Source organism: Bubalus bubalis, chromosome 22, assembly GCF_019923935.1.
Source record: "Bubalus bubalis isolate 160015118507 breed Murrah chromosome 22, NDDB_SH_1, whole genome shotgun sequence".
Lineage (NCBI taxonomy): Eukaryota > Metazoa > Chordata > Mammalia > Artiodactyla > Bovidae > Bubalus > Bubalus bubalis.
This window is the reverse complement of record NC_059178.1, coordinates 35,537,197-35,552,341: the sequence shown is the minus strand read 5'-3', so window position 1 is coordinate 35,552,341 and position 15,145 is coordinate 35,537,197.

Here is a 15,145-nt window from a genome sequence, read left to right as displayed (position 1 = left end):
AAAAGAAAAATAACCTGTACTTCTCTGGAACAGAAATAATATTCTACTCGGAGTGTTAGCAAATGCAGCAAGTTATAAAAAAGATAACATACTATGATGAAGTTGTATCTATTCCATGATTCTGTTTATACAATATTCTTGAAATGAAAAAATTATTAAGAATACAGAACATATTCGTAGTCGACAGAGGGTAGAGTGTGTGTTATGTGAGTTGGATGTGGCGATGAAAGTGACACAGGAATTGTTAAGGTGATGTACTATTCTTATCTTGACTTTTTCAATGTCAGTATCCTGGTTATGCAATGGCACCCCACTCCAGTACTCTTGCCTGGAAAATCCCATGGATGGAGGAGCCTGGTGGGCTGCGGTCCATGGGGTCGCGAAGAGTCAGAAATGACTGAGTGACTTCACTTTCACTTTTCACTTTTATGCATTGGAGAAGGAAATGGCAACCCACTGCAGTGTTCTTGCCTGGAGAATCCCAGGGACAGGGGAGCCTGGTGGGCTGCCGTCTATGGCGTTGCACAGAGTTGGACATGACTGAAGCAACTTAGCATCCTGGTTATGATCAGTATCAGTTCAGTCATTCAATTTTGTCCAACTCTTTGTGACCCCATAGACTGCAGCACACCAGGCTTCCCTGTCCATTACCAACTGGAGCTTGCTCAGACTCTTGTCCATCGAGTCGGTGATGCCATCCAACCATCTCATCCTCTGTCATCCCCTTCTCCTCTTGCCTTTTATCTTTCCCAGCATCAGGGTCTTTTCCAATGAGTCAGTTCTTTGCATCAGGTGGCCAAGGTATTGGAGTTTCAGCTTCAGCATCAGTCCTTCCAATGAATATTCAGGACTGATTTTCTTTATTTTTTTTTTCTCTTTATTTTATTTTTTTTAAATTTTATTTTATTTTTAAACTTTACATAATTGTATTAGTTTTGCCAAATATCAAAATGAATCCACCACAGGTATACATGTGTTCCCCATCCTGAACCCTCCTCCCTCCTCCCTCCCCATACCATCCCTCTGGGTCGTCCCAGTGCACCAGCCCCAAGCATCCAGTATCCTGCATCGAACCTGGACAGGCAACTCGTTTCATACATGATATTTTACATGTTTCAATGCCATTCTCCCAAATCTTCCCACCCTCTCCCTCTCCCACAGAGTCCATAAGACTGTTCTATAGGATGGACTAGTTGGATCTCCTTGCAGTTCAAGGGACTCTCAAGAGTCTTCTCCGACACCACACTTCAAAAGCATCAGTTCTTTAGCACTCAGCTTTCTTATAGTCCAGCTCACACATCTACATATGACTACTGGAAAAACCATAGCTTTGACTAGATGGATCTTTATTATGATATCATACTATAGTTTGTTACATGTTCTCACTAGGGATAATTCAATAAAGTTTATGTGAGGTTCTTGTATTATTCCATACAACTGCACGTGAGTTAATAATCATCTCAATGTAAATACTTAATTAAAAGAAGTCTACAATAGCTAAAAATAATAAATCTTAAAAGATGTTCAAAATTTTCCCAAACAAATACAAATCAAAATTTCAAAGTGGAAAAAAAATGGACAGATATATCACAATATATACAGGAAAACTCAATATTATAAAGATAACAATGCTATAAAAATTTCATTCCAAATAGTTAGAATTATCTGTATTGACTTCAACAGAAATACTAAATTCTCTGCTTTGACTCTTTGTGACCCTATGGATTGTAGCCCACCAGGCTCCTCTGTCCATGGAGTTTTCTAGGCAAGAATACTGGAATTCGTAGTTGTTCCCTTCTCCAGGTGATCTTCCCAACCCAGAGATCAAACCAGCGTCTCCTGCATTGCAGGCAGATTTTTTTTACTGCTGAGCTACTGGGGAAGCCCCAGGCTGAGGAGTGTAATTTCATCTTTGAAAAATGTCTTTAGTTTTCTGCTAGTAAGCTTTAGACTTCTCTTAGCAGGGTCATTGGATGATGAATTTGTGGGATTAGAATTTTGTAGCTGCTGCTTACTACTTGTTACTGGACAAGATTGCCTGTGGATTTGGGGTTTTCCTTGCCTAAATGCACACAACAAATACAATAAATATGTATTTTAATAAGAATTAAACCCCAGTCCTTTTGATTTAACATAATCTTTTCTCATAAAGCACCACTGCCTTTTACAAATAAGCTGTATGTTTGGGATGAATCTAAACTCCCCACTAGGCCTAAAAGAACTCTTCATGATCCAATTTCCTATTGTGAAGTGCTATTCAGCTGATAGAGGTGTCTGTGCTCTTCATCCTAAATCAAGAAACGTTCCCAACCCTGCACTTGCCTGGAATTTGGTTATATGCCCTTCTTCAAGTGGATTTAGGATGCTCCCATGAAACATCTTCTAAGTTTTTCCCCATGAATTAATTTTCTGATGATTATTACTGACATAGAGCAAAGATTTATTAGTGGAGTAATATCCTCATTGCTCTTTTGAATATAACACTGCATTTATCCCCTATCTCTGCATTTAGGAGCTCTTTTTTCACCTCTCACCCATCCTGTCATCCCCTTACCCATCTACCCACATGATCACTGAATTCAATTGCATCCTTTTATTTGAAGGGCAGGAGATAATTATCCAAATGTAATGATGCTTTTAAAAAAGAAAAATCTAACTGCTTAGTTTATTCTTTTTTTCTTTTTATTAAATTTAGGTTAAATGTAGTAAGATATAGTGTGGTCTTAGAATCTGAATAATTATTGTGATGCAGTGGTTCGTTATAATTTTCTACTTCAAATACTTAGTATCTTGCTTGGATTTCTGGTTTTAAAGGATGGTGATTGATATTAATTTAAATAAAGGCATCTTTAAAAAACATTTTTATACTACTATATATTTAATTTTTTTTCTTTACTTAGTATAGTAATTCATATTGCTTTTTATTAGGAACATCTGTTACTGTTTTGAATATGTTTTCATGATACAACCTTTTCTTTCTTCTTTTATAAAAGTTGCCAATATAATTTAGTAACTAGTAATTCATAAATTAATATAGTTCTGAAATATACTGAGAAACTGTCTATTGTTTTTCACTTTATTCTTGAGTACTATCTTAGCTTGCCTGGGGGAAAATAAGATTCTAGTTCCAATCACTAGAAGCAGTCCAAAATTGTGAACAAACAATAAAATTGGCATTTCTGATTCTCATTGACATCATGCAGCTGTGGAGATAAATAAATCATATGGGGTAAATGTTTCTGTTTCATCTAATTGGACTATACCCTTATAGACTAGCCTTACTATGCAAAAATAGTTATTGCTCTCATATCTTCATTTTCATCATCATCATCATCATCACCATCATATCTTATTCAGATGAGTTGATTAGAAAAACTATAATGAGTTGTAGGATTTCGTATCATGCAAATGTACTTTTTCACTAGCTGATGAGTTTATTCTCATCTTTTGCTTAAGAATACAAACTCGGAACAAGGGTGAATCAAGCCTATGCATATGTAATGATGTAGAAATAGTTCCACTCTATGTATTTGTATATATGTGTCTGCAGTTCTTGTACCTATTTTTTCTACAGCCCTCTTTTCAATAAAATTTGTTGTAAGCTTTTTCTACTCTTAGGCAGAAAAGCTATACCCATGATTATTGAAAAAGCTTGATATTGTTTGAATTTTGAATTAAAATGACCCTTGAAATGGATTCTGAAGGAATAATTTAAGAAACACATTTTATGCCTAAGTAATCATCAAATTCTGTAAAAATTTCCATTGGCAATGTTAAAGTATTAATATAATATCAACATAAACAGACTGCAGTGTATCTCATACCTTGATGTATTAAGAATAATCAAAAACCCCTTGACTACAAAGGCATACTTACTAAAAGCATTAATATTACATATACTGCATACAGATACAGTTTACATCAAAGCACTTCACAGCTGAAATGGTAGAAAGTGTGAATTAAATATATGGAGGAAGTTATCTTAAATAGTAATCATCTCAAAGTAATAACCTGTCTAAAAATGATGGTTACTGCTTCTGCATTTGGTATTCAGCTAATAGTTGGTCTGTCAAAACTGCCAATTCTGACTGATAAGTGTTCAAAAGACTATACTAGAATATTGACAAACCCTCAACTTGCATGTATTATAAAGATAAGAAGACTAAATTTATATTTACTCCAGTTCATAGCCTAGCCCTGAACTTTACAAAACAGGAAAGCTTTGATAATAATTTTTCAGATGATGAGCATTATGTATGAATACAAATACACAAACACACACATGCACACAGCTTCATCATTTTTAATACAAAAGCATACGGCATTGTATCAATCAGAGTTCTACCAGACAAATAGAAGCAGTAGGATGTTTGTATTAAGAGATTTATTGCAAGGAATAGACTTAAGAGATTGTCAGGGCTGGTGAAGCAATTCTGAAATTTAAGGAATGCCTCCAGGAAGGGGAGGCTGAAACTCCTGAGCACAAGGGAATGGAAGCTGTTATTCACAGGTAAAATTTCTTAAGGAAAGCCTAGTTTAGTCTCACAGTTTGTCAACTGATTGAATTAGGCCCACGGAGTTTATCTAGGATATTCTTCTTTCCTTAAAGTCAACTGGTAATTTAATCATATCTACAAAATCTCTACATCAGTATTTGATTGGATATTGGAACTTAAAACTAACCATCAGGTGCAACGTTTAATGATGTGGGTGATTTACTGCCTTTGACACTGTCATGAAGTCAAATATTTAAGGTAATCTTGCTATAAATACAGTCCTTATGCCTTGTGTTGGTATGAAATGCTAAATATGTGAGTAGGTTGGCCATTTAAAATTTTATTAGAGTGTCCAATAAACACTGCATCCTCTGCATCAAAAGCATGGTCAAAACTCTTGAATTTTCTTGCTGTATAATGAGGAATCTCTAATATTATTTATAATATTATTTGCACACTCTTCTTATGCCTGCAAGTAGTTCACACCATGGTATCTTTTCACTTTCTCTCTTCTGATCTGCAAATTTCATCACCATGCTTTGCATACTGCTCTGCCCTGATGTATTTAAAGCAATAAACATAATAATTAATTATTGACTAGCAATGGTTTATGTCTTATTTGTTTTATAGAATCAGACTATGCATTCTTAGAATGACATATAGGTCTTTGTTCATTTCTTCATTTATCCTATAAACATTAATTAGACAAGGAGAAATGAAAGATTTCAAAGAAAGAATAATTAAAGTAATAACATCATGTTTAAACAGAGAAGGAAATGTAGGTTAAAGTGGGCTTATTAACTTAGAAAACAGATGAAAAGATGAGGGAAATATAATAGTATTTAAGCATGCAATATGGAATCAGATATACTTTGCTTTGAATCACAGATTTCTCACTTAGTAACCACCTTTAAGCAAATTATATAAAATATGTGTGCCTATTTCTTCATCTGCAAATGGGCTTAATAACTATTAATTATTTGTTAAATAAATATCTAAAGGAATAAAATACACGAGCCAGGTACTACACTCTTCACTGAATACATAATAGTGAATGAGATGGATATACTCCACTTTTCCATAGATCCTCTGTTTAAACTACAGGGCTAGTACCTATGGAGACACTGTCTGTAAAGCACTTAATAGCATGCTTGATTCACAGAACCAACAAAGAGAAATTTTCATCATTATTATAATTACTTTTTGTAGCCATGGCATCATGTATGTAATAATCAGTGTTTTCTAGAGAGACACAATCAATAGGGGATACATATTTGTGTGTGTGTGTATAGTATTAACTCACATGGTTATGGAGGCTGAATGTCTCATGCTCTCCTGTCTGCAAGCCGGAGATCCAGGAAAGCCAATGAGTTTGAAGGCCTGAGAATCAGAGACAGTGGTGTAGATTCCAGTCCAAGTCGGAAGGCCTGAGGACCAGGAGTTTTAAGGGCAGGAGAAAATGGGTATTTCAGTTCAACAGTTAGGCAGAGAGTGAATTCAACTTTTCTTCACCATTTTGTTCTATGCCAATCTTCAATGAGGGCTTCCCAGTTGGCTCAAGTGATAAAGAATAAGAATCCACCTGCCAATGCAGGAAGCACAGGCAGGAGATACGGGTTTAATCCCTTGCTCAGAAAGATCCTCTGGAGGAGGAAGTGGAAACCCACTCCAGCATTCTTGCCTGGAGCATCACGTGGACAGAGGAGCATCACGTGGACAGAGGCGCCTGGTACAGGCTTCAGTCCTTGGGGTTGTAAAGAGTTAGACATGACTGAGCACACACACACACATGTTCACATACACATAAAATCTTCAGTGGATTATATGAGGCCTGCTAACATTGGGGGCAGTCAACTGCTTATTCAGTCTACCATTTCAAATGATAATCTCCTCCAGAAACATTTTCACATATACATTCAGAAATAATGCTCAACCAGGTATCTGAGCATCCCTTTGATTAGTCAAGCTGACACATAAAACTAGCTGTCACAAGTATATATGAAAGAGCCTCTTGATGAAGGTGAAAGAGGAGAGAGAAAAGTTGGCTTGAAACTGAACATTGAGAAAACTAAGATCATGGCATCTGGTCCCATTACTTCATGGCAAATAGAAGGGTGAAAAGTAGAAGCAATGATAGATTTTATTTTCTTAGGCTCCAAAATCACTGCAGACAGTGACTGCAGCCATGAAATTAACAGACACTTGCTCCTTGGAAGGCAAGTTATAACAAACCTAGACAATATATTAAAAAGCAGAGACATCATTTTGCTGACAAAGGTCCATATAGTAAAAGTTCTGGTTTTTCTGGTAGTTGTGTACACATGTGAGAGTTGGACCATAAAAGAAGGTTGAGCACCAAAGACTTGATGTTTTCAAACTGTGGTGCTGGAGAAGACTCTTGAGAGTCCCTTGGATTGTAAGGAGATCAAATTAGTCAATCCTAAAAAAACATCAACCCTGAATATTCATTGGAAGGACTGATGCTGAAGCTGAAGCTCCAATACTTTGGCTACCTGATGTGAAAAGCCAGCTTACTGGAAAAGACCCTGATACTGGTAAAGACTGAAGGCAAAAGGAGAAGGAGGTGGCAGAGGATGAGATGGTAAGATAGCATCACTGACTCAGTTCACTTCCGTTCAGTTGCTCAGTTGTGTCTGACTCTATGTGACTCCATGTGCAGCACACCAGGCTTCCCTGTCCATCACCAATTTCTGGAGACTACTCAAACTCATGTCCACTGTGTTGGTGATGCCATTCAACCATCTCATCCTCTGTTGTCCCCTTCTCTCCTGCCTTCATTCTTTCCCAGCATCAGGGTCTTTTCAAATGAGTTGGTTCTTCACATCAGGTGCCCAAATTATTGGAGTTTCAGCTTCAGCATCAGTCCTTCCAATGAATATTCAGAACTGATTTCCTTTAAGATGGACTGGATGCATCTCCTTGCAGTCCAAGGGACTCTCAAGAGTCTTTTCCAACACCACAGTTCAAAAGCATCAATTCTTCAGTGCTCAGCTTTCTTTACAGATCAACTGTCACATCCATACATGACTACGGGAAAAACCATACCTTTGACTAGATGGACCTTTGTTGGTAAAGTAATGTTTCTGCTTTTAAATATGTTGTCTAGGTTGGTCATAGCTTTTCTTCCAAGGAGCAAGAGTCTTTTAATTTCATGGCTGTAGTTACCATCTGCAGTGATTTTGGAGCCTCAAAACATAAAGTCTCTTAAATGGATATGAATTTGAGCAAACTCTGGGAGATAGTGGAGGACTGAGCAGTCTGGCTTGCTAGGGATCGCAGATACTTGGATACAACTTAGTGACTGAACAACAACAACGAAAAGGTATGCATGAAATTACTGCATGAGATAGCTGGAAATCTGTGGTCAGAGCAGAACACTGAGAATAGCAATAAATATTTGAAATATTGTGGAGGCATCACTTTATTAGAGTATTTCAAAGACTGTGAGATTAAACTACCAGAAACGTCATATATTGTATATTTGTCAAGAACTGTAATAGTGAAAAACAATGGAGTCCACTGGAAGATTTTGGAAAAATATCTAGTTAAAAACAATGACAAGTATACACAGAAAATAAATAGTAGGGACAGTCAAATCACAACTAGGAACAAGAACAAACCAATAGTATTCTTACTATTCTAGGCTCTGTAAAAGGATAGAACAAAATCAATTTACATATTGGAAAGTGAGAACCAATTTATCATTATTTACAGGTCATTGGAAGGACTGATGCTGAAGCTGAAACTCCAATACTTTGGCCACCTTATGTGAAGAACTGACTCATTGGAAGAGATCCTGATGCTGGGAAAGATTGAAGGCAGGAGAAGGGGACAACATAGGATGAGATGGTTGGATGGCATCACCGACTCAATGAACATGAGTTTGAGTAAACTCCAGGAGTTGGCCATGGACAGGGAGGCCCGGAGTGCTGCAGTCCATGGGGTCGCAAAGAGTCAGACACGACTGAACTGAAGAGGTCATTCATGTATGCAGAAACAAATATTTCATCTGGATATACCATGTATTTAGGAGCTAAATATTTCCCTAGGAAATGAAATTCATGAATGGAATTAGAAATGAATTAAAATTTTCCATTGGAAGAGAAAGACAAAGTGTGTTCCAACAAAGAGAAAAAGTAAGAGACAGAGAAAGCAGAATGTGTAGGTACACAAAAATATTTAAAATCTAGGTGGAGGTCAGTGGTTAATGGCATATGTATGGATGAAGCTGGAAAGAGAAGTCGGGGAATTATCAATAAGGGTCTTGCAAATCCTTTTATTTTTTTTTTTTCCAAATTGGGAAAATGGAAAGCCTTTCCAGAGAATACACATTGGCAATTATTGATAAATCAATACTCAAATTCTTTACTTCCAAAGTCAATTTACAAAATTGATCTATTTGAGAAGAAGGCTGACTCATAACAAGCACTATCTAAATGTTACTGATCATTGTGTTCTATTGAGCTAAGGCACACAAGGCTCACTGCTTTTTTTTTCCTTTTTTTTTTAAATTAAATATGGGGGGTTTTACTCAAGTAAATATATTTTCAAGAGCTAGTTGAGGACTTGGATCCATCTTGGTATGCATAGAGTAAGTCAAAATGAGGATTTCACAACCATTCAGTTAATATAGACAAACTTACTGCATCACCAGAAAGGCACCTTAAATGCTTGAATTGTCTTTATCTGGTCCTACACACAGCAGCAGCAAAATTCTTCTCAAGTAAGTCTTGCTGCAGATTTTGGCTGAAGAATTCAAGCTCTGACCAGATATGGCTAAAACTGGAAAGGCTTATTGTTTTGCGTCACTCCACTCACAGTGGCATACTGGCAGGCTGCAAGGAACCAGCTCTGCATATTTCTCCATGTTCCTCTGATTTGACTGATGGAACTGGCACTGCTTAACACTGTGCCTCATCTGGGATTGTGCAGGCTCACTTTTCACATAAGCCACAAATGAGATATGCTGAACCAATCTTTCCCAGAGTATTAGGTTCTGTTGTTTTCTTTCTCTGAAAAAAAAAGTCATCACCCAAGTTACTCATTTAAATTATATTTGCTTTTACATTGAGGACTTGCTGTAACTTTGTTATATTAACTTGTTTTAGGTGGAACCCCCAAAGTGGCAGATGATGAAGTTCAACAAAAGGCCACATGGGAACTGAAATAGAACAGTGAATTAGTCACATGTCCTGGAGGAGGAACATAGCATTTCTTGAGGGGTCATGCGCGAAGGTCAGGGTAGGGTACAGGGGAGTGAGCCGCAGCAACTTAGGCACATGACTTTATTAAGGCCCACATGTGGCATGCCTAAGGCCAGACTGGTCAGTTCAAACCAGAAAGAGTGGTGTTTTGGTAATCTCCAAGATATTCTTGTCTAAGGGGCACACAGGAAAAGGAGTTAGAAGGCAGGGAAGACTATCACAAGGGGTGTTGGGGGAATCATATCAGGAACCTCCATTTAGTTATGACTCTGTGGGTTGTTTTTAGGGCAGGTAGATTTGGGGGAGGCCACTGTCAGTTCAAGTAATTAGCCACACAAAACAGATGCTGAAGCAGTAATATTATGGAGTAGGTTAACTCTTAATAAGACTATATTAAGCTTTGCTATTTTGGGGGTACTTGTGGTTTTAAAATTGTTAATTAAGGGCACAGATGTTTATCTCCTGATTCAAACTCATGAAGTGTGGGAAGCAGATTCATAAATAGAGATATGGTGACTGGGAGTTATAATAGATGTCCTGCTGCAGGGAAAGATGGAGGCGAAAGGAAGATTCCCTCTGTAGCTACTGCCCTTCCCTTTTTAAAAAAACTTCCTGCTCTACCTATTCTTGATCCAAGATGGCAGTTTTAGACTGGACTGGAAGAACATGCCTATTGGTCATTGCTGGATGTTGTGTAAATGTAGCTATCCCCAAAAGGTAAGGTATCATTCTGTTCTCTACACTGTGTGCCTTGCTTGAGTTTAAGAGAAAGATCTCTTATAGAAGTCAGGGCCACCGTGAGATCTTTGCTCTACTTCATTCTTTGTTGTTGTTTTACTATTATTTTGGACATTAGGATAAAAGAACACATCATAGACCTACAAGGAAATATGTATGTCCCTTTACTTTGTCACAAACAATGTAGTCCTAACCATTTTATACTAAAGGATAATCCTTCGCTAGGGAATGAGTTCCTCGACAACTGGGAGCATACTAAGATTGTTTTAAAATATCCATGAAGTGAATAAGTGATACATAAATGACTCATTTTGTCTTTTAGCAAAGTGAAAGTCATTCAGTCATGTCCAAGTCTTTGTGACCCTGTGGAGTAGTCCATGGAATTCTCCAGGCCAGAATACTGGAGTGGGTAGCTGTTCCTTTCTCCAGGGGATCTCCCCAACTCAGGGATCAAACCAGGTCTCCTGCATTGCAGGTGGATTTTTTACCATCTGAGCCACCAGGGAAGCCCCATCATCCAGGGGACTATCATAAAGATGATTTTCAACAGATGTTACTAAACACTAATTTAGTTGAACAGATCCTGGTAATTTTATACATTAGATAAGCTTGTGATGCTTTTAAAAATATATATATCAGACTGACCCTCGATATTCTAAAATAAGACTTTAAAGTAGAACCTTGGTTTCCATGACTTGCAAATCTTCTTAAAATAATCTCTTAAAAAACTCCTTAAAATATCTATATATATTCTGATATATAAACTCTGTCAGGAACTTTGCTAATGTAAGATAACTCGATCTTAATCAAACAAATGATATGTGTTCCAAAATGCAATGGCTTTTCTTAAACAAATTATGAAATGCTCACATTTCTGCACACTGGTTTTTCTCTGTCTAGAAAGCCCTGATATACTAATTAACTCATAATCATTTTTCATGAAATTAAATTTTTTTCTTATCATTCCTCTCACTTCCATCAGCAGACAGAGTCAAGCACTTACTGTAATGGAAAGATCAGAAGCTTATTAAACAGTGATTTGAACTCACATATTAACATCTGTTCTTTCCTAAAATCTCACTGAAAGAACTATCAAGATATTTTTATAGACATAGATACTTAAGAACAAAGAGAAATTGAGAGAAATGAATGCTGGAAAGAAGACAATAAAATTTTGAATGCTGGAATGTAGATTGATGAGTGATGGCTGACTTGGAAGAATGCACAAGGTTGACCCTCAGGGATTTTCAAGGAGGGTAGGCACAGGAACCTCAGAGCATGCCTATGGTTCCTACAGGACACTGAATAGCCCAGGATTGGGAAATAGTGAAAACCTTCACAATTGTCTAGAGGTGAGCAAGGGGCAGAAAACAAGTGCATTGGTTAAGAATCGGATTTAGCAAGCTATTAGGTACCTAAAACCTCTCTTAGCTCCCCTCAGTCAGGTAACTATATCTCCTTTTCCTTGGTAGCTGGAGGTTTAATGTCTGAAAAGTTTAACTGAAGTTTCTTTGAACCTGGGAATGCTGGCTACTGAAGCAAAAACAGATAACTAAAATTCATATATTGAAAGGTGAAACTGCAGTTTGCAGCCTGCAAACACTCAGGCTGATAACACCCAGCAGTTTGGAGGATTCGTCTGCAGATTTTGAAGGTTATTGGAAAAGACTGAAAAGATTGGATATTGGGTAACCATCCCACCTAACCAGGCAACCACTACAAAATACAACTGAAGTCCATTTGACACTCATTTATTGAATTCCTTCTACATGCACAGCACTGTTCGGGTTGTTGGGAATGCAGCAGCAAATATCTATACTGAGAAGGATGGGTAGATAGATAAGTAGATAGGTAGATAATGTGTATGTGTGCATAATGTATATTCAAAAATCCCTGCCATGGAGCTTATATTCCAGTAATGAGAGAAAGAAGAGAAAAAAGTAAGCAGTGTTTGACAATAATGGCTAATATTAGCAGATATTTAGGTAGCATTTACTATGTTTATCCACACTCCTTTAAGCACTTCACAGACATACACTAACTTGTTTATTCCTCATATCAATTTTATGAGGTAGGGACTATTATTATCCATATTTACAGATCAAGTAGTTGATGCACAGAGAAAATTAATTTGTCCAATATTTCACAGCTTTTAAGTGGCAGAGTGGCATTTGAATCCAGATAATCTGATGCCAGAGTTTGTGCTGTTTACACTATGCTATACTACCATAATTTACAAGCTAATTAGTGCTGCCAAGAGAAAGTTAGGGATAAAGTATTGTGACATTGGTTCCAGGAGCCTCAGTATATACCAAAGACACTCAAGATCCAGAGATGCTCACGTCCCATAGTTGACCTTCTATATTCTTGGTTCCACATTTGCAGATTCAGCCAAACTTAATTTGTATAGTACTATATGTATTGAAAAAATCTACATGTAGATGGACCTCTGCAGTTCATACCTGTGCTGTTCAAGGGTTAACTTTATAAGAAATATATATTTGGTCTTCATCCGGGATTTCTGATTTATAGCTCCCCAAAGCCCTTGGGAATTCCTAAGTTATGTTAATAAGGTGACTTCTGGAAAGCACTTATTTGGGGGCTGGTTAACAGGAGAACTAACCTTATGATTAGAGGATTGCAACCATCAGTCCCAGCCCCAATTGCCAATGACCAATGAGTTAATCAATTATGCCTATGTAATGAAGCCTCCATACATGTGTGCTAAATTGCTTCAGTTGTGTCCGACTCTTTGCAACCCTAGGGACTGTAGCCCGCCAGGCTTCTCTGTCCACAGGATTTTCCAGGCAAGTATACTGGAGTGGGTTGCTATGCCCTTCTCCAGGGGATCTTCCCAACACAGGGATCAAACCCATGTTTCCTGCAGGCTCCTGCATTGCAGGTGCTCCCACTAGGTGAGACCAATGAAGCCTCCATAAAAATCCAAAAGGACAGGTTCAAAGAGCTGCTGAGTTAGTGAACATATGGAGGCCCTGGGAGGAAGGGTGGGAGGGTGGAGAGAGCACAGAAGCTCTGCATCTTTCCCCATCCCTTCCACATGCGCTTCTACCATCTGGTTGTTCCTGACTCACCTTCTGTTATAATACACCAGTAGTCTCATACCTAGGATATTTCTCAGAGCTCTGTGAGCCACTCTAGCAAATTAGTTGTACTAAGGAAGAGGTCTTGGTAACCTCTGGTTTATATCCATCTGGTCAGAAGCACAGGCTACAGCTGGGCTTGTTATTGGCACCTGAAGTGGGCGGCATGGGGTGATGGCTTATAGGAATGAACTCTCAACTTATAGGATCAAATGCTATCTCCAAGTAGATGGAACCCCCACACACAATTGGAAACTAAATCTCAGAACACCAAGGAGACAGAGAGTCCTGTGCCTGGTGGGGTCCTGGGCTGTGAGGAATAGTAAAAGCTTATGATTTTAATTAGGGTTGTCAGGGAAGACAGACTGAAAGAAGGACATCTGAACAATGTTTGGAAGGAGAAAGGGAGCTAGCCATGAAACCCTTTGATATAAAAATTATGCAGACAAAGGGAACATGTGAAAACTGAAGTCAGAACGAGCCTGGAATGTGCAAGGAACCAATGTAGCTGTAGCAGGATAGAAGAGATCCAGCGTCAGGAGAAACTGGGTCCAGAACCCAGACCACGCAGGGTCTTGTGCAATGATGATGACTCTGACTTTCAGTCCAGTAGAGATAATCATGGCTCTTTGTTGAGAATAGACTTAAGGTCAAGAATAAAAGTGGGGAGAATTTTACCATAATCCAGAGAGAAATGATAAAGCTTGGATGATGAAGAGAACGATGAAGGTAGTTATATGTTTACCACTCAATCAACCCTACATGTGATAAAATGCTTTTAATCAAAATCAAGATTTTCATGACAAATAATTTCTAAAGTAGAATTTTATACCCAGACCCATTAACAGTATGAGTGTTGATTAGCAACATATTCAGGAATATCAGCCAAGAATCTTACTAACAAAATCCACTTGGGTTAGTTTCAATAAGTGGGAAGGTATTACAGTCCATCATTTAGCTCTCAGAACTTCTAGGTGGACAAGAAAACTGAGCTCAGAATACACACAGCAGAAGTATATACACACGGAGGAGATTAGTTTTGTGAGAATCACACTGATGCTTTAGGTACTACTAATATCACATCCTACAGAAATGCCACAGCTCCAACACTGGAACTCCTAAAGAGCTGGATACCTCCACAATGATGCTGGCCAAAAGACAGACTCTATGTATACCTGTGTCTTCTTCCTTAAGTAACAATCTCCTATAGCTGCATACATGAACTTCGGTTGAAATCAAGGTCATGTGTCTCCATGGTAGCATAAGGAAGGCTAAGGAATGAGCTGTGCCATTTGTATCAGGGACGTGGAAGTTAAATATGAAGTACTCCCAACTTAGGAAGTGATTTCCAAACATGTTGAGTGCAAACACAGACTACAAACATGACAGATTTTCACTTTCATTCCACATTTTCTACTTAAAATCAAAACACACTCTTCATATGCATACATTTCCCTAAACAACACAAATAATGTGTTCCTTTTAACATAACGCAATTCTCATTGAATAAAAGTAAGTATATCCTCTCATTAAAAAGGAAACCAAATAAGACATATCAATTACTTTCTCTAGGTTTAAATGCAGG